General features: G+C 48.9%; 1 pseudogene; it reads right to left on the reverse strand.

The window, feature by feature from the left end:
• LOC109887444 (tripeptidyl-peptidase 2-like) overlaps nucleotides 1–7500 on the reverse strand; it is a 35555-nt pseudogene that overhangs the window by 25765 nt on the left and 2290 nt on the right.

Here is a 7500-nt window from a genome sequence, read left to right on the forward strand (position 1 = left end):
TAGTCTCTTCTAATGTTGTGGTTACTACCTGGTGTGGTAGGAGTCTAGAGACCAGTAGTCTCTTCTAATGTTGTGGTTACTACCTGGTGTGGTAGGAGTCTAGAGAGACCAGTAGTCTCTTCTAATGTTGTGGTTACTACCTGGTGTGGTAGGAGTCTAGAGAGACCAGTAGTCTCTTCTAATGTTGTGGTTACTACCTGGTGTGGTAGGAGTCTAGAGAGACCAGTAGTCTCTTCTAATGTTGTGGTTACTACCTGGTGTGGTAGGAGTCTAGAGACCAGTAGTCTCTTCTAATGTTGTGGTTACTACCTGGTGTGGTAGGAGTCTAGAGACCAGTAGTCTCTTCTAATGTTGTGGTTACTACCTGGTGTGGTAGGAGTCTAGAGAGACCAGTAGTCTCTTCTAATGTTGTGGTTACTACCTGGTGTGGTAGGAGTCTAGAGAGACCAGTAGTCTCTTCTAATGTTGTGGTTACTACCTGGTGTGGTAGGAGTCTAGAGAGACCAGTAGTCTCTTCTAATGTTGTGGTTACTACCTGGTGTGGTAGGAGTCTAGAGACCAGTAGTCTCTTCTAATGTTGTGGTTACTACCTGGTGTGGTAGGAGTCTAGAGACCAGTAGTCTCTTCTAATGTTGTGGTTACTACCTGGTGTGGTAGGAGTCTAGAGACCAGTAGTCTCTTCTAATGTTGTGGTTACTACCTGGTGTGGTAGGAGTCTAGAGACCAGTAGTCTCTTCTAATGTTGTGGTTACTACCTGGTGTGGTAGGAGTCTAGAGACCAGTAGTCTCTTCTAATGTTGTGGTTACTACCTGGTGTGGTAGGAGTCTAGAGACCAGTAGTCTCTTCTAATGTTGTGGTTACTACCTGGTGTGGTAGGAGTCTAGAGAGACCAGTAGTCTCTTCTAATGTTGTGGTTACTACCTGGTGTGGTAGGAGTCTAGAGACCAGTAGTCTCTTCTAATGTTGTGGTTACTACCTGGTGTGGTAGGAGTCTAGAGACCAGTAGTCTCTTCTAATGTTGTGGTTACTACCTGGTGTGGTAGGAGTCTAGAGACCAGTAGTCTCTTCTAATGTTGTGGTTACTACCTGGTGTGGTAGGAGTCTAGAGAGACCAGTAGTCTCTTCTAATGTTGTGGTTACTACCTGGTGTGTGTAGGCGTCTCCAGAGCCCAGCAGTCTCTTGTCATGGTTGTGTTGTGGTTATATGATGGTTGTGTTGTGGTTATATCATGGTTGTATTGTGGTTGTATCATGGTTGTATTGTGGTTATATCATGGTTGTGTTGTGGTTATATCATGGTTGTATTATGGTTATATCATGGTTGTGTTGTGGTTGTATTATGGTTATATCATGGTTGTGTTGTGGTTATATCATGGTTGTATTATGGTTATATCATGGTTGTGTTGTGGTTACTACCTGGTGTGGGTAGGCGTCTCCAGAGCCCAACAGTCTCTTGTTCTGGTCAAACAGCATCCAGAGCTGAGAGTCAAACTCTGATTCATACAACTGGTCACAGAGTACTGGACAGCTGGGGGTCACCTCTCCTGACTTAGGCTGGGGAGAGAGGTAGAGAGGGAGAGAGGTAGAGAGGTAGAGAGATCAGACACACAGTACTGGACAGCTAGGTAGAGAGGTAGAGAGATCAGACACACAGTACTGGACAGCTGGGGAGAGAAGTAGAGAGGTATAGAGGTCAGACACACAGTACTGGACAGCTGGGGGTCACCTCTCCTGACTTAGGCTGAGGAGAGAGGTAAAGAGGTCAGACACACAGTACTGGACAGCTGGGGAGAGGTAGAGAGGTAGAGAGATCAGACACACAGTACTGGACAGCTGGGGAGAGAGGTAGAGAGGTAGAGAGGTAGAGAGATCAGACACACAGTACTGGACAGCTGGGGAGAGAAGTAGAGAGGTAGAGAGGTATAGAGGTCAGACACACAGTACTGGACAGCTGGGGGTCACCTCTCCTGACTTAGGCTGAGGAGAGAGGTAAAGAGGTCAGACACACAGTACTGGACAGCTGGGGAGAGAGGTAGAGAGGTATAGAGGTCAGACACACAGTACTGGACAGCTGGGGAGAGGTAGAGAGGTAGAGAGATCAGACACACAGTACTGGACAGCTGGGGAGAGAAGTAGAGAGGTAGAGAGGTATAGAGGTATAGAGGTAGAGGGGTAGAGAGGTAGAGGGGTAGAGGGGTAGAGAGGTCAGACACACAGTACTGGACAGCTGGAGAGAGAGGTAGAGAGGTAGAGAGGTCAGACACACAGTACTGGACAGCTGGAGAGAGAGGTAGAGCGGTAGAGAGGTCAGACACAGTACTGGACAGCTGGGGAGAGAGGTAGAGAGGTAGAGAGGTCAGACAGTACTGGACAGCTGGGGAGAGAGGTAGAGAGGTCAGACAGTACTGGACAGCTGGGGAGAGAGGTAGAGAGGTAGAGAGGGAGAGAGGTAGAGAGGTCAGACAGAGTACTGGACAGCTGGGGAGAGAGGTAGAGAGGGAGAGAGGTAGAGAGGTCAGACAGAGTACTGGACAGCTGGGGAGAGAGGTAGAGAGGTCAGACAGTACTGGACAGCTGGGGAGAGAGGTAGAGAGGTCACACACACCAAACAGAGGTGTATAATACAACCTAGACACTCTCACCTGGTGGAAGCTGTAGGTGAGGATGATTTCGTAGAGCTGTCTGTTGTTGGGGAGGACATCTCTGTGACCCAGAGCCTTGATCTTAGAACTCAGAGGTCTGGAAGAAGCAGGAAACAGACAGTTAGATGGGATGCTTGGGGATAGATAAACTGCTGTGGGTTAGACTCTGTAGACTGAGATGATCTGTCAGGACTAGATGGGATGCTTGGGGATAGATGCTGTGGGTTAGACTCTGTAGACTGAGATGATCTGTCAGGACTAGATGGGATGCTTGGGGATAGATGCTGTGGGTTAGACTCTGTAGACTGAGATGATCTGTCAGGACTAGATGGGATGCTTGGGGATAGATGCTGTGGGTTAGACTCTGTAGACTGAGATGATCTGTCAGGACTAGATGGGATGCTTGGGGATAGATGCTGTGGGTTAGACTCTGTACACTGAGACGATCTGTCAGGACTAGATGGGATGCTTGGGGATAGATGCTGTGGGTTAGACTCTGTAGACTGAGATGATCTGTCAGGACTAGATGGGATGCTTGGGGATAGATGCTGTGGGTTAGACTCTGTAGACTGAGATGATCTGTCAGGACTAGATGGGATGCTTGGGGATAGATGCTGTGGGTTAGACTCTGTACACTGAGACGATCTGTCAGGACTAGATGGGATGCTTGGGGATAGATGCTGTGGGTTAGACTGTAGACTGAGATGATCTGTCAGGACTAGATGGGATGCTTGGGGATAGATGCTGTGGGTTAGACTCTGTAGACTGAGATGATCTGTCAGGACTAGATGGGATGCTTGGGGATAGATGCTGTGGGTTAGACTCTGTACACTGAGACGATCTGTCAGGACTAGATGGGATGCTTGGGGATAGATGCTGTGGGTTAGACTCTGTACACAGACGATCTGTCAGGACTAGATGGGATGCTTGGGGATAGATGCTGTGGGTTAGACTCTGTACACTGAGACGATCTGTCAGGACTAGATGGGATGCTTGGGGATAGATGCTGTGGGTTAGACTGTAGACTGAGATGATCTGTCAGGACTAGATGGGATGCTTGGGGATAGATGCTGTGGGTTAGACTCTGTAGACTGAGATGATCTGTCAGGACTAGATGGGATGCTTGGGGATAGATGCTGTGGGTTAGACTCTGTACACTGAGACGATCTGTCAGGACTAGATGGGATGCTTGGGGATAGATGCTGTGGGTTAGACTCTGTAGACTGAGATGATCTGTCAGGACTAGATGGGATGCTTGGGGATAGATGCTGTGGGTTAGACTCTGTAGACTGAGATGATCTGTCAGGACTAGATGGGATGCTTGGGGATAGATGCTGTGGGTTAGACTCTGTACACTGAGACGATCTGTCAGGACTAGATGGGATGCTTGGGGATAGATGCTGTGGGTTAGACTCTGTACACAGACGATCTGTCAGGACTAGATGGGATGCTTGGGGATAGATGCTGTAGGTTAGACTCTGTACACTGAGACGATCTGTCAGGACTAGACGGGATGCTTGGGGATAGATGCTGTGGGTTAGACTCTGTAGACTGAGATGATCTGTCAGGACTAGATGGTATGCTTGGGGATAGATGCTGTGGGTTAGACTCTGTACACTGAGACGATCTGTCAGGACTAGATGGGATGCTTGGGGATAGATGCTGTGGGTTAGACTGTAGACTGAGATGATCTGTCAGGACTAGATGGGATGCTTGGGGATAGATGCTGTGGGTTAAGACTCTGTAGACTGAGATGGGATGTGAGTTATGTTTTGAAGGGTTATGTAGACGTTATCAGGATTGGGCGAAGGCAGGGTTTAAACTGCTGTGGGTTAGACTCTGTAGATGTTATCAGGATTGGGCGAAGGCAGGGTTTAAACTGCTGTGGGTTAGACTCTGTAGACGTTATCAGGATTGGGCGAAGGCAGGGTTAAAACTGCTGTGTCCTCAGTGCCCGGTCTGTGTGCCCACATGGACCGGGAAGGAAGGAGGGGGGCTGAGAGCTTCCTTCTGAGAGGATGGAGACATAGAAGCTGAGAGTTTCCTTCTGAGAGGATGGAGACGGAGAAGCTGAGAGTTTCCTTCTGAGAGGATGGAGACGGAGAAGCTGAGAGTTTCCTTCTGAGAGGACGGAGAAGCTGAGAGTTTCCTTCTGAGAGGATGGAGAAGCTGAGAGTTTCCTTCTGAGAGGATGGAGACGTAGAAGCTGAGAGTTTCCATCTGAGAGGATGGAGAAGCTGAGAGTTTCCATCTGAGAGGATGGAGAAGCTGAGAGTTTCCATCTGAGAGGATGGAGAAGCTGAGAGTTTCCTTCTGAGAGGATGGAGAAGCTGAGAGTTTCCTTCTGAGAGGATGGAGAAGCTGAGAGTTTCCTTCTGAGAGGATGGAGATGGAGAAGCTGAGAGTTTCCTTCTGAGAGGATGGAGAAGCTGAGAGTTTCCTTCTGAGAGGATGGAGAAGCTGAGAGTTTCCATCTGAGAGGATGGAGAAGCTGAGAGTTTCCATCTGAGAGGATGGAGAAGCTGAGAGTTTCCTTCTGAGAGGATGGAGAAGCTGAGAGTTTCCTTCTGAGAGGATGGAGAAGCTGAGAGTTTCCTTCTGAGAGGATGGAGAAGCTGAGAGTTTCCTTCTGAGAGGATGGAGAAGCTGAGAGTTTCCTTCTGAGAGGATGGAGAAGCTGAGAGTTTCCTTCTGAGAGGATGGAGAAGCTGAGAGTTTCCTTCTGAGAGGATGGAGAAGCTGAGAGTTTCCTTCTTAGAGGATGGAGATGGAGAAGCTGAGAGTTTCCTTCTGAGAGGATGGAGAAGCTGAGAGTTTCCTTCTGAGAGGATGGAGAAGCTGAGAGTTTCCTTCTGAGAGGATGGAGACGTAGAAGCTGAGAGTTTCCTCACAAAAACAAAAAGTTAATTGCGAAGCTGACCAGATTAGTGACTAATGTAACCCGGTATATATATATCAGACTGTAGGTGGTGGGTAGAGGGGTAGGTAGGGGGGTGTATTTGGAGACATATGTCCCAGTGTGGCTGCACACAGATCTTCAGGATGACCCTGGGAGAAACGTGTGGGTGGGTGTATGTCTTTAGTTTTATACCTGAGTGGCTGGACCCAAGTCTTCAGAGTGATGATGGGAGAAACGTCCTCGTACCTCAGGGGAGAGGACACCTCAAAACTAGTCACACCGTCTGATGCATGCTGGGTGAGACAAAAATCATGAGTCAGAAAAGGAAAAGACTTTAGGTCGTAAAACTGAAACGTCCCACAACACGGAGGAGTGCGTTCCTGCTGTGGTACGACACGTCCCACAACACAGAGGAGTGCGTTCCTGCTGTGGTACGACACGTCCCACAACACAGAGGAGTGCGTTCCTGCTGTGGTACGACACGTCCCACAACACAGAGGAGTGCGTTCCTGCTGTGGTACGACACGTCCCACAACACAGAGGAGTGCGTTCCTGCTGTGGTACGACACGTCCCACAACACAGAGGAGTGTGTTCCTGCTGCTGTGGTACGACACGTCCCACAACACAGAGGAGTGCGTTCCTGCTGTGGTACGACACGTCCCACAACACAGAGGAGTGCGTTCCTGCTGTGGTACGACACGTCCCACAACACAGAGGAGTGCGTTCCTGCTGTGGTACGACACGTCCCACAACACAGAGGAGTGTGTTCCTGCTGCTGTGGTACGACACGTCCCACAACACAGAGGAGTGCGTTCCTGCTGTGGTACGACACGTCCCACAACACAGAGGAGTGCGTTCCTGCTGTGGTACGACACGTCCCACAACACAGAGGAGTGCGTTCCTGCTGCATAATGACAACACAATACCACACAATGACATCACAATACCCCACAATGACATCACAATACCCCATAATGACATCACAATACCCATGATGACAACACAATAACCCATGATGACAACACAATACCCCATAATGACATCACAATACCCCATGATGACAACACAATACCCCATGATGACAACACAATACCCCATGATGACATTCCTTCAACCTCATGGCTTGGGTTTTGCTCTGACATGCACTGTCATCTGTGGGACCTTATATAGACAGGTGTGTGCCTTTCCAAATCATGGGGTATTGTGATGTCATTATGGGGTATTGTGATGTCATTATGGGGTATTGTGATGTCATCATGGGGTATTGTGATGTCATCATGGGGTATTGTGATGTCATCATGGGGTATTGTGATGTCATCATGGGGTATTGTGATGTCATCATGAGGTATTGTGATGTCATCATGGGGTATTGTGATGTCATTATGGGGTATTGTGATGTCATTGTGGGGTATTGTGATGTCATTGTGGGGTATTGTGATGTCATCGTGGGGTATTGTGATGTCATCGTGGGGTATTGTGTGTAGATTGAGGGAAAACAATTATAGGTGGTGTGTAGAGGTGAGGTGGTGTGTAGAGGTGAGGTGGTGTGTAGAGGTGGTATATACTCACTATGTGTAGAGTTGACGGTGAGGTGGTGTGTAGAGGTGAGGTGGTGTGTAGAGGTGGTATATACTCGCTATGTGTAGAGTTGACGGTGAGGTGGTGTGTAGAGGTGAGGTGGTGTGTAGAGGTGGTATATACTCGCTATGTGTAGAGTTGACGGTGAGGTGGTGTGTAGAGGTGAGGTGGTGTGTAGAGGTGGTATATACTCGCTATGTGTAGAGTTGACGGTGAGGTGGTGTGTAGAGGTGAGGTGGTGTGTAGAGGTGAGGTGAGGTGTATATACTCACTATGTGTAGAGGTGACGGTGAGGTGGTCAGGCCGTGGAAGGAGATACTGTAGTCAACGGTGACGTCACCAAGGCTGGCCCACCACCGGGCGACACATAACTCTACTG

The sequence above is a fragment of the Oncorhynchus kisutch genome, unplaced genomic scaffold, assembly GCF_002021735.2.
Source record: "Oncorhynchus kisutch isolate 150728-3 unplaced genomic scaffold, Okis_V2 scaffold601, whole genome shotgun sequence".
Classification (NCBI taxonomy): domain Eukaryota; kingdom Metazoa; phylum Chordata; class Actinopteri; order Salmoniformes; family Salmonidae; genus Oncorhynchus; species Oncorhynchus kisutch.